The following is a 20,603-nucleotide window of genomic DNA, read 5'->3' as shown; positions in this document are numbered from 1 at the left end:
GAAACCTTCGAAACGAATGTCTGCAATGACATCAGGAAACTAAGTGACAATACACTTAAGAAAGTACGTCTCAATCTATCCAGATCCCAGATGAGTACTATTAAAAATCTTGAGAAAGATCACCAATTAACCATCAAACCTGCCGATAAAGGCGGAGCTATCGTTGTGATGGATAAGTGCAAATATGAAGAAGAATGCAATAGAATTTTGAGTGATTCCAAGACCTACAAGAGGTTATTAAGTGACCCAATAGGAAAATTTACAAAAAATTTGGAAGATCTGACCACTAAAGCGAAATCACTGGGGATACTCAATCAGAAAGAGTACAACTACATTATGGTCAAATACCCCATTACCCCAGTGTTTTACCAACTTCCCAAGATACACAAATCGGTGGGAGACCGATTATTTCAGGAATTGGGTCAATATCAAGTAACATGTCAGAATATGTAGATAAAATCCTTCAGAAACAGGTCACTAACCTTCCATCTTATCTGAGGGACTCTACACAAATTCTGACAATATTGGATAATTTGAAATGGGAAGAACCGTTCATTATGGCAACCTGTGATGTAGTTTCACTGTACACGAGCATACCACATGAAGGAGGCATTGAAGCTGTTAAGTTTTTTCTCTCCAAAGATCCATGTATCCCTGAAGCACAGTGCACTTTTGTTTTAGATAGTATTTATTACATCTTAACCCACAACTATTTTAATCATGACAAGAAGTTCTATCATCAACAATGTGGAACAGCGATGGGGACCAGGTTCGCGCCAAGTTATGCTAATCTCTATATGGGCCAGTGGGAGCAAATCTTTTGGGATTCGTGCCCAGCGAGCGCGGACCTGGTCCTCTACATGAGATATATTGATGACATCTTCCTCATTTGGAAGGGCTCCATGGAAGATTTGCGTCACACCATAGAAGTCATGAATATGAATACAAAAAACCTAAAATTCACCTATGAATGCAACAAAAAGTCTATACACTTCCTGGACCTTAAGATAGATATAGAGAATGGTCAATTTGTTACTTCGACCTTCTTTAAGGAGGTCGACTGTAATAATTACATTCACAACGAAAGCTGCCATCACAAGACTTGGAAGGAAAACATACCCAAGGGGCAACTCTTGAGGCTCAAAAAGAACTGCTCAGATCCGATTAAGTGGGAAGAACAAACCCAGGTACTAAAACAAAGATTCCTCGATAGAGGATACAAAGAGACACTACTGGAAGAAAAAATCAAAGAAGTCCAAGCAGTTGATAGAAAAACCCTCCTAAAATATAAAACCAGAGACAAGACAGTGACATCTGAGGACAATATAGATGTCCCTTTCATCACAGAATACTGTGAAAACAAACACATCATAGAAAAGATCTACAGAAAGCATTGGCCACTTTTAAAGGACGATGACATTTTGGGAGAACTTCTAATGTCACACCCGAAATTTATCTACAGGAAAACAAACAATTTAAAGAACAGACTGGCCCCGAGTGTTCCAAAACAAAAAATGGGTGCAGTGGTAGGCCAACATAACAAGAAGATTAAAGGTTTTTTTTCGTGCCCGAATTGTAAGGCGTGTAGAAATGGCTGGAAAACAACCTCATTCTCATCTGTGCACACTAAAGAAAAGTTTATGATACACAATCTGATAAGATGTGGTGATCATAATGTTATATATCTCATCGAATGTCCTTGTAAATTACAATATGTTGGACAAACTTCCAGACAATTGAAAGACAGAATGAGGGAGCATATACTATGTATAGAGAGAAAAAGTGTAGATTCAGCACTATACAAGCACTTTACAACTAAGCACGGAGGAAACATCAGAGATATGAAATTCTGTGGAATAGAGATAGTGAGAAAGAATTGGAGAGGGGGTAACCACGAACATAAACTACTTTTACATGAGTCCAAATGGATATTTACCCTGAATAGCCTGTATCCAAAGGGCCTAAACAATAAAGAAGATCTCTCACATCTGTTCAGTCTTACAAAATAAAGCTAATCCATTGGACAGTAGAGACACCCACTCCCCTATTCTCCATCTAATCACATATCTCTTCCCTCATCACCTCCATTTTAAATATAGACTCTCCTTTTTAAATATAGACTCTCCTCTTTAAGACTGTAGATCTGGATAACCCATTCATGTGCACATCAGATAAGAGGCCTCCACTGTCTTGTCAGCCTTCACCCTTCTTTGGAGCATCCCATAGAACATTATGGCCAAATTTGCTTTTTAGACTTTTTACATACAAAGTTTTTACTGATAGTGTTTTTAAGTACAGTGTTTTTGTAATATAGAAATTTTAAGCAAGTCTAAAGGTCCTCAAAGTGATACTGGGGTTATTAACTATTTTAATTATTTTAAAATATTTTAAAGTATTTTAAGTATTTGGTCACAAAAAACTGCCTGAACTGACATAGAGTTTCGACATGAGCTATGAGCAGTTATATAAACTACTGGCACTTTGATTTTAGGAGGTACCCATTATAATCCAACCAACATTATATACTTGGCAAGTTCCTACTTCACTAGTATACCCATCAATCTGACTGAGTTTAGATGCTGTTTTATATACCCCATAAGGGTTATGTTATTATATTGCACTTTTAACGGATCGTATTTTCAATAAGACTGTATTTTTATCAGATTTGATTTTTATCAGATTTGATTTTTTATAGATATATATATTTTTTAACAGATATTTTTATAGATGTTCTTCATGGTTTATATTTTAGGACGGTTTAATATATTTGCATGTGTTTGTCAAAGTACACTAATCACTTTAATACATCAATTACAGTGAGATGTACACACGATCCTGGCACACACCGAATTATTGATTTACCCACCATATTCAAATTTCATCTAAAAGCAGCTTAGAATGTCAATTCTGGTCCCTATGCCTTCACGTCAATAAACACTGGAACCGGAAGTGTTAGTCAGCGATACCGGAAGTGAAAAACCGATACACACAGCAATAAGAAATAACGCTATATGCACTATATTCAATAACTAGCCAAAGCAGAGTTAGAATGGATACTTGACATTACTCAACTTGTCATGTTTTAGAGTTATAAATACTAACATTTACAAGCAGCGATAGTAAGAAACAACATAAACCGGAATCGCCATAAAACAGCGATACCGGAAGTGAAAGACACCGGAAGTGAAAGTTAAACCGGAAATGCTAAAAAAACAGCGATACCGGAAGTAAAAGATGTACATACGATACTAACATATAGAGACAACAGAAACATAAATCGAAAGCTTTTAATCTATTCACAAATGATCTACTTATCAAAAAACAAAGGGGGCCTATGCCCAATAAACAAATAGAGAGTTATATAAGCAAGACACTGAAATTTACTCATAGGACAAAAGCCATAATTAGTACACAGAAGGGAAACCGGAAGTCAACACAGTAATTAGCGAAACCGGAAGTGTAGGTCGATACAAATCTAATCAACCCTAAATATGCTAACCAAGGGCATATATGTATAGGCAATATCCTAGATAGAATTGACCTTGAGAAAACAAGGAGTTAAAATAAAAAAGTTTTTTAGTAGCATAATTTAAAACGAAACATTCTTGCCCATACCCATAATGCACTTCACAGGAAAGGGCGTGGCCTACTAGATTTTGGCGCCCAAACATCAATTACAGCTCTTATAAATTACCTTAGCTTACTCACAATGTTAGTCTTGATAAAGGCCAGGAGGATATGGCCGAAACGCGTCGACTGATTTGAGTAAGCATAATACTAATATATCCACTGAACAGTTTGTATATATTACAGTATTGTTTGTTTTCTTTGCAGGTTTTTGCTCAGCTTTATTTTATTTTATTATATTCAACTGGGTGACAACTTCATTACACTGATTTCATTTTGGACACATTGATTAACTTTTGAAAGACTAATATCATCTTGTTTCACCAATTTGAGGATTTCTACACTTTTTGTGAAAGAACTTATATTTTCTTCACATTTTTATATATTTTTTCCAACCTTTTTCACCTTTTTTTTTTTGACATCCAGCGATCACATTGTTTTTTACACTTTCAAGTTTGCATTTTCTTAATCACAGGATATACACTATTTTGAATTTTTCTGAATTGGATATAAAATAGAGACACCTTTTTTTTGTCACATTATTATCTGTTTGGATAAACACAACTATAAGAACACTCATCAATATCCGGATTGTACCACAGAGTACCACCCACATTAAGAGATTTGGACTATCAGGTCATTCATTGTCAGACGTTTTAGGTGCACCAGGTCATTTCATCTTTTACATTTTTATTTTTATTATCTATTTTTTCTGATTTTAAATCATTTCGTTATTGTAACATGGATCCATGATTGTTTATGAAGGTGTAATATTTTCTATTGGTTGTAATTTTTATTGACTGTATGTTTTAGAAGATCACCGGAACTTTTAACCGACATTTTAAACCGATTGTGTTGAATAAATATCGATATACATTTATAAACTTATATACTCACCTCAGCATTACTTATTCTGTACATCCACTCCTAACTACTAGTAGGAGGACCAACATTTGTCTCCCTTCCCCATCCTCAGCCTACTTTGGCGCTCACCTCCACCCCCTATCATTTTCTGTTCACATCGGGTACACTAGGTTATCCGTTGAGGAGAGCTAGAGGTACTCCCAATCCCTATCCCCCATCTGTTTTCTGCGCAGGATTTACATTTATTCCCTTTATTGATACCTTAATACAGGCTCGGAAGCCTGTCACCAGGAAAATCTACCATTAGATATGGCGTAAATATCTTTATTGGTGTGAATCCAATTGTTACTCATGGAGTAAGGTTAGGATTCCTAGGATATTGTCCTTTCTCCAAGAGGGTTTGGACAAAGGCTTATCAGCTAGTTCTTTAAAAGGACAGATTCTTTTGCACAAGCGTCTGGCAGAAGTTCCAGACGTCCAGGCATTTTGTCAGGCTTTGGTTAGGATTAAGCCTGTGTTTAAAACTGTTGCTCCCTGTGGAGCTTAAACTTGGTTCTTAAAGTTCTTCAGGGAGTTCCGTTTGAACCCCTTCATTCCATTGATATTAAACTTTTATCTTGGAAAGTTCTGTTTTTGATGGCTATTTCCTCGGCTCGAAGAGTCTCTGAGTTATCTGCCTTACATTGTGATTCTCCTTATCTGATTTTTCATTCAGACAAGGTAGTTCTGCGTACCAAACCTGGGTTTTTACCTAAGGTGGTTTCTAACAGGAATATCAATCAAGAGATTGTTGTTCCATCATTGTGTCCTAATCCTTCTTCAAAGAAGGAACGTCTTTTGCATAATCTGGACGTAGTCCGTGCCTTGAAGTTTTACTTACAGGCTACTAAAGATTTTCGTCAAACATCTGCCCTGTTTGTCGTTTACTCTGGACAGAGGAGAGGTCAAAAAGCTTCTGCAACCTCTCTCTCCTTTTGGCTTCGGAGCATAATACGCTTAGCCTATGAGACTGCTGGACAGCAGCCCCCTGAAAGGATTACAGCTCATTCTACTAGAGCTGTGGCTTCCACCTGGGCCTTTAAAAATGAGGCCTCTGAACAGATTTGCAAGGCTGCGACTTGGTCTTCGCTTCACACCTTTTCAAAATTTTACAAATTTGACACTTTTGCTTCTTCGGAGGCTGTTTTTGGGAGAAAGGTTCTACAGGCAGTGGTTCCTTCCGTTTAAGTTCCTGCCTTGTCCCTCCCATCATCCGTGTACTTTAGCTTTGGTATTGGTATCCCACAAATAATGGATTATCCGTGGACTGGATACACTTAACAAGAGAAAACATAATTTATGCTTACCTGATAAATGTATTTCTCTTGTAGTGTATCCAGTCCACGGCCCGCCCTATCCTTTTAAGGCAGGTCTAAATTTTAATTAAACTACAGTCACCACTGCACCCTATGGTTTCTCCTTTCTCGTCTTGTTTCGGTCGAATGACTGGATATGGCAGTGAGGGGAGGAGCTATATAGCAGCTCTGCTGTGGGTGATCCTTTTGCAACTTCCTGTTGGGAAGTAGAATATCCCACAAGTAATGGATGATCCGTGGACTGGATACACTACAAGAGAAATAAATTTATCAGGAAAGCATAAATTATGTTTTTATGTTTATCATTAGTTGATATTTGGGCATTATGTGACATGGGAGACAATATAAAAAACGATGTTTTATGTTTTTTATTTTTTGCCACTTAAAACTTATTGGTTTTATGCTTGAGGTTTGTATTGTGTGTTCATTTTTACTTTAGTGCAAAGCTGCATTTCCATGCAGTGTTGTTTGGGCCTACTCCAACTTTTGACCTTTTGGGACGGAGCCTATTTTGGCGCAATTTCTTCAGGTTTAGCAGCAGCTAACAATAACTCGGTGGCTCCTGGACTATGTAGCTGGTCTGAAGGGTTGGAAACTTGATTCAAATACCCTGGAGGCAGGTAGGCGCGAGGTGCTGAGTGTATTTTTATCTATCTTTTGACTACATGTTGATATAAGTACTTCTAAAGACTTATTTCTGCCCTTGCCTCTGGGTGCCGTAATTCTTGGAATAACCAACGATATTAAGTTAAATTTGGGAATAATTTAACGTTTTTTGTGCATTTTTCTAAAAATTGTTCACTTTTTCTTAAAGGCACAGTACATGTTTTTTCTAATGTTTATTTTATGCTATAAATAAGTGTTTAAACTACTTTCTTCTATAAGGTACAAGTCCACAGATTCATCCTTTACTTGTGGGATATTATCCTCCTGCTAACAGGAAGTGGCAAAGAGCACCACAGCAGAGCTGTCTATATAGCTCCTCCCTTAGCTCCACCCCCAGTCATTCTCTTTGCCTACTCTAAGTAATAGGAAGGGTAAAGTGAAAGAGGTGATAAAATGTTAGTTTTTATTTTCTTCAAGCAAGAATTTATTTTAAATGCTACCGGTGTGTACTATTTACTCTCAGGCAGCAGATGGATGAAGACTTCTGCCTGGAGGCTGATGATCTTAGCATTTGTCACTAAGATCCAGAGCAGTTCCCACAGAATGGCTGAGGAGTACAAGAAACTTCAGTGTGAGGAACGTTTTCATGCTATATAGCAGTGAGGTATGTTCAGTCAATTTTTCTGGAGAGACACTGGTATTTCAGAAAGGCTGACAGTATCCCCATGAGGGTAAGGGTAAGCAGTAATCCTAAAAGAAGAGGGGTATTACTAAGCTTGCATATAAAGGGCTCATAAAAAATGGTTGACGCTGAGTTTATATGTTTGTGGGCAAACATTTATTGAACTGGGAGTGCTGATAACGTTTTTTGGTAGTAACGTTTTTGAGGCTTATTGGAGGGTACACTTGGCTTCTTTTTTGGTTTGCAGAACCCACATGGCTAGTTTCAGACTACTCTGGTGCGGTTCATTTGGGCTGCAAAACATCGAGTGAGATGGGCGGAGCCTATTTTCGCGCCTCAGTTGCCCACTTGTATTTACAGAGCAAGCAGCAAGCTCCAACTCCGGTGGGCCCTTGTGGAAGTGTTGGGCCAAATCGAAGCTTTAACCCCATTTTTCCAATCCCTGAGGGCAGGTAGGCGCCCTCAGGGATTGGCGAGGTGCAGGGGGTGTTTTTTCTGGATTAGGCCTTACTAATTATCCGTTTTTTCACTATAAAGGGTTAAGTGTTCTTTTCCTGAGTATGAGTATTCATGCAAAAAATTGAAATGATTTGCTATTTTTAAGCTGTTTTGCAGAACGTGTATGCTTTTTTTTTTTCTCTTAAAGGCGCAGTACCGTTTTTTAAGATTATTTTTTTCACTAAAATAAAGTCCACGAATTCATCCTTTACTTGTGGGATATTCTCCTTCCCAACAGGAAGTGGCAAAGAGAGCACACAGCAGAGCTGTCCATATAGCACCCCCTCCAGCTCCACCCCCCAGATCTCTTTGCCGGCTCTAAGCAATCGGAAGGGTAAAGTGAATGTGGTGTTAGAATTGTAGTTTTTATCTTCTACAAGCAAAAGTTTATTTTAAATGGTACCGGTGTGTACTATTTACTCCCTAGCAGAAAGTAGATGAAGATTTCTGCAGGGAGGAAGATGATTTTAGCATGTTGTAACTAAAATCCACTGCTGTTCCCACAAAGGACTGAGGAGTACAAGAAAACTTCAGTTGGGGGGAACGGTTTGCAGGTTAGGCTGCAATAAGGTATGTTCAGTCATTTATTTCTAGACAAGACTGTGATAATGCTGGAAAAGACTGACGAGATCCCCATGAGGGAAGGGTAAGCTGTATTCAGAGACTATGTATGGAATTGCTAGCTTACATTACAGGGCTAATTTATGCTGGTTGACACTGCTTAATGACAAACGGTTTTTATTAGAAAAATATCGTTTTTGAGACACTTTGAAGGTTCCTCTGGGTTTCTTTCAGGGGTTGTTACCCACATGGCTATTATTAAAACACTTAGGAGTGTTTCTTTGGGCCTCACAGCACCGGAGTAAGGTGGGAGGGGCCTAATTCGCGCCTCAGATGCGCAGTTATATTGACTAAAACTTCAGGCTGTCTTCACATGGAGGGTCCTGCTACAGTTTGAGGGCCCATAAGAAGCTTTTTCTCCTTTTAAGTGTAGTCAGTCCACGGGTCATCATTACTTATGGGATATTAACTCCTCCCCAACAGGAAGTGCAAGAGGATCACCCAAGCAGAGCTGCTATATAGCTCCTCCCCTCTACGTCACACCCAGTCATTCTCTTGCACCCAACTAATAGATAGGATGTGTGAGAGGACTATGGTGGAGCTTAAACTTAGTTCTTAACGTTTTACAGGGTGTTCCGTTTGAACCCCTTCACTCCATTGATATCAAGCTGTTATCTTGGAAAGTTCTGTTTTTAATGGCTATTTCCTCGGCTTGTAGAGTCTCTGAATTATCAGCCTTACATTGTGATTCTCCGTATCTGATTTTTCATTCAGATAAGGTAGTTCTGCATACTAAACCTGGGTTCTTACCTAAGGTAGTCACTAACAAGAATATCAATCAAGAGATTGTTGTTCCATCATTGTGTCCTAACCCTTCTTCAAAGAAGGAACGACTCCTGCACAATCTAGATGTAGTCCGTGCCCTGAAATTTTATTTACAGGCAACTAAAGAATTTCGACAAACTTCTTCCCTGTTTGTCGTTTATTCTGGACAGAGGAGAGGTCAAAAAGCATCTGCTACCTCTCTATCCTTTTGGCTTCGTAGCATAATACGCTTAGCCTATGAGACTGCTGGACAGCAACCTCCTGAAAGGATTACAGCTCATTCTACTAGAGCTGTGGCTTCCACTTGGGCCTTTAAGAACGAGGCCTCTGTTGAACAGATTTGCAAGGCTGCAACTTGGTCTTCTCTTCATACTTTTTCCAAATTTTACAAATTTGACACTTTTGCTTCTTCGGAGGCTGTTTTTGGGAGAAAGGTTCTTCAGGCAGTGGTTCCTTCCGTATAGAGATCCTGCCTGACCCTCCCGTCATCCGTGTACTTAGCTTTGGTATTGGTATCCCATAAGTAATGATGACCCGTGGACTGACTACACTTAACAGGAGAAAACATAATTTATGCTTACCTGATAAATTCCTTTCTCCTGTAGTGTAGTCAGTCCACGGCCCGCCCTGTTTTTTAAGGCAGGCCTAAATTTTTAAATTATACTCCAGTCACCACTGCACCCTATAGTTTCTCCTTTCTCGTTTGGTTCTCGGTCGAATGACTGGGTGTGACGTAGAGGGGAGGAGCTATATAGCAGCTCTGCTTGGGTGATCCTCTTGCACTTCCTGTTGGGGAGGAGTTAATATCCCATAAGTAATGATGACCCGTGGACTGACTACACTACAGGAGAAAGGAATTTATCAGGTAAGCATAAATTATGTTTTCCCCACAAATCTGACTCCTAAGGGAAGGTAGGGCCACAGCAGAGCTGTGGCAAGGTGCTGAAGTTATTTTTACCGGTCTTTTGCTTACTATTGATCCGGTTTGGGCATTAAGGGTTAATCGTTTTTATTGCTAGTGGTGCAATCATACTAATGCTTTAGGCACATACTGTGAAAATTTCGAAAAGTTTGCTGCATTTTTCACTGTTTTGGAAAATTGTGTGCCTTTTTTATCTCTTAAAGGCACAGTAACGTTTGTTTGCAAAGTGTGTTTTTACTTGATTAAAGTGTTTTCTAAGCCTGTTTGTCTTACTACTAGTCTGTTAAACATGTCTGACACCAAGGAAAATCCTTGTTCAATGTGTTTAGAAGCCATGGTGGAACCCCCTCTCAGAATGTGTCCCACTTGTACTGATATGTCTATACATTTTAAAGATCATATTGTTGCACTTAAAAATGTGGCCCAAGATGATTCTCAGACAGAAGGTAATGAGGTTAGCCCGTTAACCTCTCCCCAAGTGTCACAACCAGTTAGGCCTGCTCAAGCGACGCCTAGCACCTCTAGCGCGTCTAACTCTTTTACCTTACAAGACTTGGCGGCAGTTATGGATAATACCCTCTCAGTGTTTTTATCTAAACTGCCCGTGTTACCTGCAAAGCGTGATAGCTCTGTTTTAAGAACAGATTATGAGCATTCTGACGCTTTAGTAGCCGTATCCGATATACATTCGCAACGCTCTGAAATGGGGGCGAGGGATGTGCTGTCGGAGGGAGAAATTTCCGATTCGGGAAAGGTTGCTCCTCAGACAGACTCAGATACGTTGGCTTTTAAATTTAAACTAGAACACCTACGCTTATTGCTCAGGGAGGTATTAGTTACTCTGGATGACTGCGACCCTATGGTGGTTCCAGAGAAATTGTGTAAAATGGACAAGTACCTAGAAGTTCCTGTTTACACTGATGTGTTCCCGGTCCCTAAGAGGATTGCGGATATCGTTACTAGGGAGTGGGATAAACCAGGTATTCCCTTCATTCCCCCTCCGGTTTTTAAGAAAATGTTCCCCATATCTAACCCCATACGGGACTCGTGGCAGACGGTCCCTAAGGTGGAGGGGACTGTTTCTTCACTTGCTAAATACACAACTATACCAATCGAAGACATTTTGCTTTTAAAGACCCTATGGATAAAAAATTAGAGGGTTTACTTTTTTGTTCAACAAAGTTTTCTTCTCCAACCTATTGCGTGCATTGTTCCTGTAACCACTGCAGCTGCTTTCTGGTTCGAGGCGCTGGAAGATGCGCTCCAGACGGAGACCTCATATGAGGACATTATGGACAGAATTAAGGCTCTTAAGCTGGCTAATTCTTTTATCACAGATGCCGCTTTCCAACTAGCTAAGTTAGCGGCAAAAACTTCAGGTTTCGCCATTTTGGCACGCAGAGCGCTATGGCTGAAGTCCTGGTCGGCCGATGTGTCGTCAAAATCCAAACTATTGAACATCCCTTTCAAAGGAAAGACCCTCTTCGGGCCTGAATTGAAAGAGATTATTTCAGAAATCACTGGGGGAAAAGGCCATGCTCTCCCCCAGGACAAGTCCTTCAAGACAAAGAATAAACAAAATAATTTTTGTTCCTTTCGGAATTTCAGGATGGGTCTCGCTTCGTCCTCCCCTGCTGCAAAGCAAGAGGGTAACACTTCACAACCCAGGGCAGCCTGGAAACCTTACCAGGGCTGGAACAAGGGTAAACAGGCCAAGAAGCCTGCAGCTGCCTCCAAGACAGCATGATGGGGTAGCCCCAGATCCGGTACCGGATCTAGTAGGGGGCAGACTCTCTCTCTTCGCTCAGGCCTGGGCAAGAGACGTACACGATCCCTGGGCCTTAGAGATTGTATCCCAGGGATATCTTCTAGAATTCAAGGACTCCCCTCCAAGGGGAAGGTTCCACATTTCTCATTTGTCTACAGACCAGACAAAGAAAGAGGCGTTCTTACGCTGTGTAGAAGACCTACATACAATGGGAGTGATCCACCCAGTTCCAATTGCGGAACAAGGGCTGGGTTTTTACTCAAACCTGTTTGTGGTTCCCAAGAAAGAAGGAACTTTCAGACCAATCCTGGATCTCAAAATTCTAAACAAATTCCTCAAAGTCCCATCATTCAAGATGGAGACCATTCGGACAATCTTACCAATGATCCAGGAGGGTCAATATATGACTACCGTGGATCTAAAGGATGCGTATCTGCACATTCCTATCCACAAAGATCATCACCAGTTTCTCAGGTTCGCCTTTCTGGACAAGCATTATCAGTTTGTGGCTCTTCCTTTCGGGTTGGTCACTGCTCCCAGAATTTTCACAAAGGTGCTAGGGTCCTTCCTGGCGGTACTAAGACCGCGGGGCATAGCAGTGGCGCCTTATCTAGACGACATCTTAATTCAGGCGTCGACTTTCCAAAGAGCCAAGTCTCATACGGAAATTGTAGTGGCCTTTCTGAGGTCTCACGGGTGGAAGGTGAACATCAAAAAGAGTTCTCTCTCCCCCCTCACAAGAGTTCCCTTCCTAGGAACCCTAATAGACTCGGTAGAAATGAAAATATTTCTGATGGAGGTCAGAAAGTTAAAACTTTTAACTACTTGCCGAGCTCTTCATTCCATTCCTCGGCCATCTGTAGCTCAGTGCATGGAGACAATCGGACTAATGGTAGCGGCAATGGACATAGTCCCTTTTGCACGGATACACCTCACACCACTGCAACTATGCATGCTCAAACAGTGGAATGGGGATTATGCAGATTTGTCTCCTCAAATACAGTTGGACCAGGGGACCAGAGATTCTCTTCTCTGGTGGTTGTCTCAGGATCAACTGTCTCAGGGAATGTGTTTCCGCAGACCAGAGTGGATCATCGTAACGACCGACGCCAGTCTGTTGGGCTGGGGTGCAGTCTGGGACTCCCTGAAAGCTCAGGGCTTATGGTCTCGGGAAGAAGCTCTTCTCCCGATAAACATTCTGGAACTGAGGGCGATATTCAACGCGCTTCAGGCATGGCCTCAGCTAGCTGCGGCCAAATTCATCAGGTTTCAGTCAGACAACATCACGACTGTAGCTTACGTCAATCATCAAGGCGGGACAAGGAGTTCCCTAGCAATGATGGAAGTAACAAAAATAATCAGATGGGCGGAGGATCACTCTTGCCATCTCTCAGCAATTCACATCCCAGGAGTAGACAACTGGGAGGCGGATTTTCTAAGTCGTCAGACTTTTCACCCGGGGGAGTGGGAACTCCACCCGGAGGTTTTTGCCCAGCTGACTCAGCTATGGGGCACTCCAGAATTGGATCTGATGGCGTCCCGTCAGAACACCAAACTTCCTCTTTACGGGTCTAGGTCCCGGGATCCCCAGGCGGTGCTGATAGATGCTCTAGCAGCGCCTTGGTCCTTCAATCTGGCTTATGTTTTTCCACCGTTTCCTCTCCTCCCTCGTCTGGTTGCCAGAATCAAGCAGGAGAGGGCTTCGGTGATTCTAATAGCGCCTGCGTGGCCACGCAGGACTTCGTATGCAGACCTAGTGGACATGTCATCTGTGCCACCATGGATACTGCCAATGAGGCATGACCTTCTAATACAGGGTCCTTTCAAACATCCAAATCTAATTTCTCTGCGTCTGACTGCTTGGAGATTGAACGCCTAATTCTATCAAAGCGTGGTTTCTCTGAGTCGGTTATTGATACCCTGATTCAGGCTAGAAAGCCTGTCACCAGGAAAATCTACCATAAGATTTGGCGAAAATATCTTTCTTTCATGTAATTAGCAAGAGTCCATGAGCTAGTGACGTATGGGATATACATTCCTACCAGGAGGGGCAAAGTTTCCCAAACCTTAAAATGCCTATAAATACACCCCTCACCACACCCACAAATCAGTTTTACAAACTTTGCCTCCTATGGAGGTGGTGAAGTAAGTTTGTGCTAGATTCTACGTTGATATGCGCTCCGCAGCAGGTTGGAGCCCGGTTTTCCTCTCAGCGTGCAGTGAATGTCAGAGGGATGTGAGGAGAGTATTGCCTATTTGAATGCAATGATCTCCTTCTACGGGGTCTATTTCATAGGTTCTCTGTTATCGGTCGTAGAGATTAATCTCTTACCTCCCTTTTCAGATCGACGATATACTCTTATATATATATATATATATATATATATACCATTACCTCTGCTGATTTTCGTTTCAGTACTGGTTTGGCTTTCTACAAACATGTAGATGAGTGTCCTGGGGTAAGTAAGTCTTATTTTCTGTGACACTCTAAGCTATGGTTGGGCACTTTTTTATAAAGTTCTAAATATATGTATTCAAACATTTATTTGCCTTGACTCAGGATGTTCAACATTCCTTATTTTCAGACAGTCAGTTTCATATTTGGGATAATGCATTTGATTCAATCATTTTTTCTTACCTTAAAAAATTTGACTTTTTCCCTGTGGGCTGTTAGGCTCGCGGGGGCTGAAAATGCTTCATTTTATTGCGTCATTCTTGGCGCAGACTTTTTTGGCGCAAAATTTTTTTCTGTTTCCGGCGTCATACGTGTCGCCGGAAGTTGTGTCATTTTTTGACGTTCTTTTGCGTCAAAAGTGTCGGCGTTCCGGATGTGGCGTCATTTTTGGCGCCAAAAAGCATTTAGGCGCCAAATAATGTGGGCGTCTTATTTGGCGCTAAAAAAATATGGGCGTCACTTTTGTCTCCACATTATTTAAGTCTCATTATTTATTGCTTCTGGTTGCTAGAAGCTTGTTCACTGGCATTTTTTTCCCATTCCTGAAACTGTCATTTAAGGAATTTGATCAATTTTGCTTTATATGTTGTTTTTTCTATTACATATCGCAAGATGTTCCACGTTGCAACTGAGTCAGAAGATACTTCAGGAAAATCGCTGCCCGGTGCTGGAGCTACCAAAGCTAAGTGTATCACTTTTGGTATCTGTTCCTTCAGCTGTTGTTTGTATTAAATGTTATGACAAACTTGTTAATGCAGATAAAATTTCCTTTAGTACTGTTACATTACCTGTTGCTGTTCCGTCAACATCTAATACTCAGTGTTCCTGATAACATAAGAGATTTTGTTTCTAAATCCATTAAGAAGGCTATGTCTGTTATTTCTCCTTCTAGTATACATAAAAGTCTTTTAAAACTTCTCTTTTTTTCAGATCATTTTTTAAATGAACATCATCATTCTGATACTGATAATGGTTCTTCTGGTTCAGAGGTTTCTGTCTCAGAGGTTGATGCTGATAAATCTTTGTATTTGTTCAAGATGGAATTTATTCGTTCTTTATTTAAATAAGTATTAATTGCATTAGAAATAGAGGATTCTGGTCCTCTTGATACTAAAACTAAACGTTTAAATAAGGTTTTTAAATCTCCTGTAGTTATTCCAGAAGTGTTTCCTGTCCCTGATGCTATTTCTGAAGTAATTTCCAGGGAATGGAATAATTTGGGTAATTCATTTACTCCTTTTAAAACGTTTTAAGCAATTTTATCCTGTGCCATCTGACAGATTAGAGTTTGGGACAAAATCCCCAAGGTTAAAGGGGCTGTCTCTACTCCTGCTATATTTTTAGCGGATGTTGCTGCAGCTTCAACTTTTTGGTTAGAAGCTTTAGCGCAACAAGTAACAGATCATAATTCTCATAGCATTATTATTCTATAACATGCTAATTATTTTATTTGTGATGCCATCTTTGATATCATTAGAATTGATGTCAGGTATATGTCTCTAACTATTTTAGCTAGAAGAGCTTTATGGCTTAAAACTTGGAATGCTGATATGTCTTCTAAGTCAACTTTGATATCCCTTTCTTTCCAGGGTAATAAATTATTCGGTTCTCAGTTGGATTCTTTTATCTCAACTGTTACTGGAAGGAAGGGAACTTTTTTACCACAGGATAAAAAATCTGAGGTAAATTTAGGTCTAATAATTGTTTTCGTTCCTTTCATCACAACAAGGAACAAAAGCCTGATCCTTCATCCTCAGGAGCGGTATCAGTTTGGAAACCTTCTTCACTTAGGAATATATCCAAGCCTTATAGAAACCCAAAGCCAGCTCCTAAGTCCCCATGAAGGTGCGGCCCTCATTCCAGCTCAGCTGGTATGGGGCAGTTTACGTTCTTTTTAAAGAAATTTGGATCAATTCCTTTCAGAACATTGTTTCAGAAGGGTACAGAATTGGCTTCAAGTTAAGGCCTCCTGCAAAGAGATTTTTTTCTTTCCCGTGTCCCAGTAAACCCAGCAAAGGCTCAAGCATTTCTGAAATGTGTTTCAGATCTAGAGTTGGCTGGAGTAATTATGCCAGTTCCAGTTCTGGAACAGGGGCTGGGGTTTTATTCTATCTCTTCATTGTACCAAAGAAGGTCAATTCCTTCAGACCAGTTCCGGATCTATCAATATTGAATCGTTATGTAAGGATACCAACATTCAAAATGGTAACTGTAAGGACTATCCTGCCTTTTGTTCAGCAAGGGCATTATATGTCTACAATAGATTTACAGGATGCATATCTGCATATTCCGATTCATCCAGATCACTTTTAGTTTCTGAGATTCTCTTTTTTAGACAAGCATTACCAATTTTGTGGCTCTACCGTTTGGCTTAGCATCAGCTCCAAGAATTTTTACAAAGGTTCTCGGTGCCCTTCTGTCTGTATTCAGAGAACAGGGTATTGGTATTTCCTTATTTGGACGATATCTTGGTACTTGCTCAGTCTTCACATTTAACAGAATCTCATACGAATCGACTTGTGTTGTTTCTTCAAGATCATGGTTGGAGGATCAATTTACCAAATAGTTCATTGATTCCTCAGACAAGGGTAACCTTTTTAGGTTTCCAGGTAGATTCAGTGTCTATGACTCTGTCTTTGTCAGACAAGAGAAGTCTAACATTGATATCAGCTTGTCAAAACCTTCAGTCACAATCATTCCCTTTGGTAGCCTTATGCATGGAAATTTTAGGTCTTATGTTTGCTGCATCGGACGCAATCTCCTTTGCTCATTTTCACATGCGACCTCTTCAGCTCTTTATGCTGAACCAATGGTGCAGGGATTACACAAAGATATCTCAATTAATATCTTTAAAACCGATTGTACGACACTCTCTGACGTGGTGGACAGATCACCATCGTTTAGTTCAGGGGGCTTCTTTTGTTCTTCCGACCTGGACTGTAATTTCAACAGATACAAGTCTTACAGGTTGGGAAGCTGTGTGGGGGTCTCTGACGGCACAAGGGGTTTGGGAATCTCAGGAGGTGAGATTACCGATCAATATTTTGGAACTCCGTGCAATTTTCAGAGCTCTTCAGTCTTGGCCTCTTCTGAAGAGAGAGTTGTTCATTTGTTTTCAGACAGACAATGTCACAACTGTGGCATACATCAATCATCAAGGAGGGACTCACAGTCCTCTGGCTATGAAAGAAGTATCTCGAATTCTGGTTTGGGCGGAATCCAGCTCCTGTCTAATCTCTGCGGTTCATTTCCCAGGTATAGACAATTGGGAAGCGGATTATCTCAGTCGTCAAACGTTGTATCCGGGCGAATGGTCTCTTCACCCAGAGGTATTTCTTCACATTGTTCAAATGTGGGAACTTCCAGAAATAGATCTGATGGTTTCTCATCTAAACAAGAAACTTCCCAGGTATCTGTTCAGATCCCGGGATCCTCAGGCAGAGGCAGTGAATGCATTATCACTTCCTTGGAAGTATCATCCTGCCTATATCTCTCCGCCTCTAGTTCTTCTTCCAAGAGTAATCTCCAAGATTCTGAAGGAATGCTCGTTTGTTCTGCTGGTAGCTCCAGCATGGACGGATTCTTTTTCGGATCGCCTCTTGCTAACCGTGGGCTCTTCCTTTAAGACCAGACCTTCTGTCGCAAGGTCCTTTTTTCCATCAGGATCTCAAATCTTTAAATTTAAGGGTATGGAGATTGAACGCTTGATTCTTGGTCAAAGAGGTTTCTCTGACTCTGTGATTAATACTATGTTACAGGCTCGTAAATCTGTATCTAGAGAGATATATTATAGAGTCTGGAAGACTTATATTTCTTAGTGTCTTTTCATCATTTTTCCTGGCATTCTTTTAGAATTCCGAGAATTTTTTACAGTTTCTTCAGGATGGTTTAGATAAAGGTTTGTCCGCAAGTTCCTTGACAGGACAAATCTCTGCCCTTTCTGTTCTTTTTCACAGAAAGATTGCTAATCTTCCTGATATTCATTGTTTTGTACAAGACTTGGTTCGTATAAAACCTGTCATTCAGTCAATTTCTCCTCCTTGGAGTTTGAATTTGGTTCTGGGGGCTCTTCTAGCTCCTCCTTTTGAACCCATGCATTCATTTGGACATTAAACTTCTTTCTTGGAAAGTTTTGTTTCTTTTGGCCATCTCTTCTGCCTGAAGAGTCTCTGAATTATCTGCTCTTTCTTGTGAGTCTCCTTTTCTGATTTTTCATCAGGATAAGGCGGTGTTGCGAACTTCTTTTGAATTTTTTCCTAAGGTTGTGTATTCTAACAACATTAGTAGAGAAATTGTGGTTCCTTCATTATGTCCTAATCCTAAGAATTCTAAGGAGAAATCATTGCACTCTTTGGATGTTGTTAGAGCTTTGTAATATTATGTTGAAGCTACTAAGTCTTTCCGAAAGACTTCTAGTCTATTTGTCATCTTTTCCGGTTCCAGAAAAGGTCAGAAAGCTTCTGCCATTTCTTTGGCATCTTGGTTGAAATCTTTAATTCATCATGCCTATGTCGAGTCGGGTAAAACTCCGCCTCAAAGGATTACAGCTCATTCTACTAGGTCAGTTTCTACTTCCTGGGCGTTTAGGAATGAAGCTTCGGTTGATTAGATTTGCAAAGCAGCAACTTGGTCCTCTTTGCATACTTTTACTAAATTCTACCATTTTGATGTGTTTTCTTCTTCTGAAGCAGTTTTTGGTAGAAAAGTACTTCAGGCAGCGGTTTCAGTTTGAATCTTCTGCTTATGTTTTCATTAAACTTTATTTTGGGTGTGGATTATTTTCAGCAGGAATTGGCTGTCTTTATTTTATCCCTCCCTCTCTAGTGACTCTTGCGTGGAAAGATCCACATCTTGGGTAGTCATTATCCCATACGTCACTAGCTCATGGACTCTTGCTAATTACATGAAAGAAAACATAATTTATGTAAGAACTTACCTGATAAATTCATTTCTTTCATATTAGCAAGAGTCCATGAGGCCCACCCTTTTTGTGGTGGTTATGATTTTTTTGTATAAAGCACAATTATTCCAATTCCTTATTTTATATGCTTTCGCACTTTTTTCTTATCACCCCACTTCTTGGCTATTCGTTAAACTGATTTGTGGGTGTGGTGAGGGGTGTATTTATAGGCATTTCTCCAACATAGGTGTGTCCGGTCCACGGCGTCATCCTTACTTGTGGGATATTCTCTTCCCCAACAGGAAATGGCAAAGAGCCCAGCAAAGCTGGTCACATGATCCCTCCTAGGCTCCGCCTTCCCCAGTCATTCTCTTTGCCGTTGCACAGGCAACATCTCCACGGAGATGGCTCAGAGTTTTTTGGTGTTTAAATGTAGTTTTTATTCTTCAATCAAGAGTTTGTTATTTTAAAATAGTGCTGGTATGTACTATTTACTCTGAAACAGAAAAGAGATGAAGATTTCTGTTTGTATGAGGAAAATGATTTTAGCAACCGTTACTAAAATCGATGGCTGTTTCCACACAGGACTGTTGAGAGGAATTAACTTCAGTTGGGGGAAACAGTGAGCAGACTTTGGCTGCTTGAGGTATGACACATTTCTAACAAGACTTGGTAATGCTGGAAGCTGTCATTTTCCCTATGGGATCTGGTAAGCCATTTTCTTAATTTTCAATATAAGAATACAAGGGCTTCACAAGGGCTTTAAAGACTGGTAGACATTTTTCTGGGCCAAAACGATTACTATATAAGCATGTTTAATGGTTTATAACTTAGGAGAGTTATTTTAATCTTGGCAAATTGTTAAAAAAACGGACAGGCACTGTATTGGACACCTTTTTCACTGGAGAGCCTCATTTTCGCGCCACTAATGCGCAGTTGTTTTTGAGAAGCAAGGCATGCAGATGCATGTGTGAGGAGCTCAGATCCACTGAAAAAGCTTATTGAAGGCGTCATTTGGTATCGTATTCCCCTCTGGGCTTGGTTGGGTCTCAGCAAAGCAGATACCAGGGACTGTATAGGGGTTAAATGTAAAAACGGCTCCGGTTCCGTTATTTTAAGAGTTAAAGCTTTCAAATTTGGTGTGCAATACTTTTAAGGCTTTATGACACTGTGGTGAAATTTTGGTGAATTTTGAACATTTCCTTCATACTTTTGCGTACTAAACCTGGTTTTCTTCCGAAAGTTGTTTCTAACAAAAATATTAACCAGGAGATAATCGTGCCTTCTTTGTGTCCGAATCCAGTTTCAAAGAAGGAACGTTTGTTGCACAATTTGGATGTAGTTCGTGCTCTAAAATTCTATTTAGAGGCTACAAAGGATTTCAGACAAACATCTTCCTTGTTTGTTGTTTATTCTGGTAAAAGGAGAGGTCAAAAAGCAACTTCTACCTCTCTCTCTTTTTGGCTTAAAAGCATCATCAGATTGGCTTATGAGACTGCCGGACGGCAGCCTCCTGAAAGAATCACAGCTCATTCCACTA

The sequence above is a fragment of the Bombina bombina genome, chromosome 11 (genome assembly GCF_027579735.1).
Source record: "Bombina bombina isolate aBomBom1 chromosome 11, aBomBom1.pri, whole genome shotgun sequence".
In the NCBI taxonomy this organism is placed as follows: domain Eukaryota; kingdom Metazoa; phylum Chordata; class Amphibia; order Anura; family Bombinatoridae; genus Bombina; species Bombina bombina.
The sequence above is the reverse complement of the archived record's forward strand: the minus strand, read 5'-3'. Positions refer to the sequence as shown.